General features: G+C 49.6%; 1 pseudogene; it reads right to left on the reverse strand.

Moving 5' to 3' along the window:
• Positions 1-537: 537 nt before the first annotated feature.
• Positions 538-1257, reverse strand: LOC132027178 (large ribosomal subunit protein uL6-like; annotated as a pseudogene).
• Between the last annotated feature and the right edge of the window lie 2493 nt (positions 1258-3750).

Below are 3750 nucleotides of genomic sequence, written 5' to 3' on the forward strand. Positions count from 1 at the left end.
TGGATGAGCTAAAGCAGAAGTCTTTTCTCAACTCCAGGTTCTCTTCCAAATATTTTTTTAAAAAAGATTATTTATTTGACGGACAGACATCACAAGTAGGCAGAGAGGCAGGCATAGGGGGTGGGGGGAATCAGGCTCCCAGCGGAGCAGAGAGCCCGATGCGGGGCTCGATCCCAGGACCCTGAGCTCATGACCTGAGCTGAAGGCAGAGGTTTAACCCACTGAGCCACCCGGGCGTCCTCCTCTTCCAAATCTTAAAGCCATATAACTACCTCCCTGCCACCTACAGTGTAAGGACCAAAATTCTTGTTTTGTGTTCAGGGAAAGGGAGGAAACTAGCATTCATCGATGCTTACCATAGGCTAAGTGCATTCATTTCCTAGGGCTACTGCAACAAAGTACCGTAAACTGGGTGCCTTCAAACAGCAGCAATTTATTCTCTCACAGCTCTAGAAGCTAGAGGTCCAAAAGTGATGGGTCTGCGGAGCCATGTTCCTTTTGAGACTCTGAGCAGACTGCTTCTCCCTCCCCCCGCCCCAAATCAGTATAGCTTTTATTGCATCTTTAAAATATCACAATTAAGTCTGAAAAATCACCCGGCTTCTCGCTGTTTCTGCAGATGGACAACTCAGATCTTATTCATCAGCCTGCTGAACTGTTCCTTTTTCAGAAACATAGATACCATCCAAAAATTTTCTGATATCCTTGTTTTTAACAGTTGTGGCTTGCTGAATCAAAGCAGCTGAGTTTGATACAAGTTCAATGTCATTTCCTTCAAGAATTAACTCATCTTTTTGGGCTTGAGATACAGAACAAGCAACACCTGGCCTCATCCAAACCCTGCGGATATATTTTTCACCCAAGAAATTTCAGATTTCAACAAGAGAACCATTCTCCTGAATAACAACGTTGATGGGGAAGTGAGCATACACAGACCTCATCTTGTATCAGAAGCCCAGTGTAACGCCCTTGATCATGTTCTGCACGTGCTACAGATGGTGCGAACCTTAGCCAGCTCTTTTCTGTTCCCCCACCATTTGTCAACTCGGAGCCTCTTCTTTTTCTTTCCAAGAAGACTGAGTTCTACGTTGATGTGGTTGAAGTCCCTTCGCAGGGTTCCTCTGGGGCCCTTCACGATCACTGTGCGTCCCTTCAGGGTGATGTCGACATTCTCCGGGATGTCGACCGTCTGATTGCTGAGAATGGTCTTCATCCTCGCAGTAGATGCGGCAAAGAGCGGAGTAGAATGCTTCTTTGCTTCTTCCTAGCTTTGGCATTCCTTGGCCAGCAGCTTCGTCCTTAAATCTCTGTCCTGTCCTCACATGGCATTGGATGTCGTTGGATGTCCATTTTACCTTCTTATAAAGACACCAGTCACTGGGACACTTGGCTGGCTCAGTCAGTAGAGCATGTCTCTGTTGATCTTGGGGTCATGAATTCAAGCCCCAAGTTGGACATAGAGCCACCGGTCCATCCTTGAAGGCCTAGATCAAATGGCACGTCTTCTCTGAAGCCTTCTTCAAGTGTCTTCCTCTGATCTTCTAGGGCATTTCTCATGTCCCTTCTGTCCTGTAATTATTTGTGTTCCCTTCTAAAATGCTGCTCAATTTGGGGTGCCTGAGCGGCTCAGTGGGTTAAAGCCTCTGCCTTTGGCTCAGGTCATGATTCCAGGGCCCTGGGATGGAGCCCCACATCGGGCTCTCTGCTCAGCGGGGAGCCTGCTTCCTCTTCTCTCTCTGCCTGCCTCTCTGCCTACTTGTGATCTCTGTCTGTCAAATAAATAAATAAAATCTTTGAAAAAAATAAAATGCTGCTGAATTCAAAGAATTAGATGGAGAACAAATTAGATAATAATGCATGGGTAAGTTTTGGAACACTAGAGTGCCCCAAATTTTAGTTAGGTGACAAAGAGCTTTCACACACTTTAAAAGAACTTTACTGAGGAAGAGCTCACTTACCACGTAACTCACCTCTTCGAAGAGTGCGATTCAAAGGCGTTTGGTCTATTGGCATCACGACTACCTAATTTTAGAACATTTCTATCCCCGAAGAGACTTCATACCTAGCTAGTGTCACTTTCTATCCCCAACCCCCTCCCCAGCCCGTCCACAGATCTGTCCCAGACATTCCACATAAACCTTCACACATTTTATTTGACTTCCGTAAGGACTTCTTTCGTGGGCTTTTTTCCCCCCAGTGATCTTTGCGGATCAACAGCCCTTTTCCCGGATCAACCCCGGGAGAAGCCGGGCCGAGCTCCGCGGGAGGAGCCGCCTGGGATCCGGAGCGCGGCGGCAGGTCGCTCCCCGCGAGCGCGGGTCCGGCCTCCCGCCCTCCCCAGGCCCAGCCGCCGCCCCCGCGTCCTGCCGGCGATGGCCCGTCGGCGAGCGCGATCGTGGGGCAGCCCCGGCGGCCGCGGCTCCGGGCGCCCAGGGCGCAGCGCCCACCGCGGCGAGGAGCCGGAGCCCAGCCGTGCTCGCTCGCGCAGGGAAAGGTCATCCCACGGCTTCGTCTCCCAAAGCTGGCGTCGTCCGGTTTTCCCCGGGACTGTCTCAGGATGCGGCTCCAGGGTTGAGCGGGCCTCCGGGGGCTCATCAGCTTAAGGGGCGGCCTGGGGTTCCGAGTGGGGAGGATCTCTGGGCGGAAAGCCCTGCCCCAGGCCGACACGGGTCTAATTAAAAAGTCGCTAAAGTCCTAGCCCTTCATACCCACCCCCTGCCAAGCTGCTGTATTTTTTAAATGGGGCAGGGGTGAGGAGGGAGGGGGAGACTGAAAAACAAAACAAACAGTACGGCAGGTGGCGTATCTTAAATGCACTGAGCGCACTGATGCTTTTAACACAAAAATGCACTTCAATGGGGGCACGTGGGTGGCTCAGTGGGTTAAGCACCTGCCTTCGGCTCAGGTCATGATCTTAGGGTCCTGAGACTGAGCCCCAAATCAGGCTCCCTACTTAGCGGGGCGTCTGCTTCTCCCTTTCCCTCTGCTCCTCCCCCACCCGTGCTTTCTCTCTCTTCTCCCAAATAAATAAATAAATAAATAAAATCCTTTTAAAAAATACTCTGCGGGCACCTGGCTGGCTCACTGGGTTAAAGCCTCTGCCTTCGGCTCAGGTCATGATCTCAGGGTCGTGGGATGGAGCCCCGCAACGGGCTCTCTGCTCAGCAGGGAGCCGGCTTCCTCCTCTCTCTCTGCCTGCCTCTCTGCCTACTTGTGATCTCTGTCAAATAAATAAAATCTTAAAAAAATACTCTGCTATGTAATTGTTCTATTTACAGAATAACTGTAAGAGAAAAATGATATAAATAAAATAAAATAAAAATAATATAAATAAAATAAATATATAATATATAATAATATAAATAAAATAAATATAAAAATAATACATAGGATAAGGTCTAGTAATAGTTTCTGGGTCCAGACTACTTGTTTGAAGACAAAACCAAAAGTTTACATTTCAGGGACGCCTGGGTCAGTCAGTTAAGCAGCTGCCTTCAGTTCAGGTCATGATCCCAGAAACCTGGCATCAGTACCGCATTGGGCTCCCCTTCTCCGCGGGGAGTCTGTTTCCTCTCTTTCTGCCCCTGCCCCTCCCCGGCTCTCTTCTCTCGCTCACTCTCTCAGAGTTTCCTGAAAACAAGGAAACTCCTGGGGCTAAAGACCTTCTGCCTCTCTTCCCCCTTGGCCATGCTTCTGAGTCCCTAAAGCTGTGGGTCACAGAGGCAGCATATTCAGAACCTCCAAGTGGCT

This window comes from Mustela nigripes, chromosome 11 (assembly GCF_022355385.1).
Source record: "Mustela nigripes isolate SB6536 chromosome 11, MUSNIG.SB6536, whole genome shotgun sequence".
Taxonomy (NCBI): Eukaryota; Metazoa; Chordata; class Mammalia; order Carnivora; family Mustelidae; genus Mustela; species Mustela nigripes.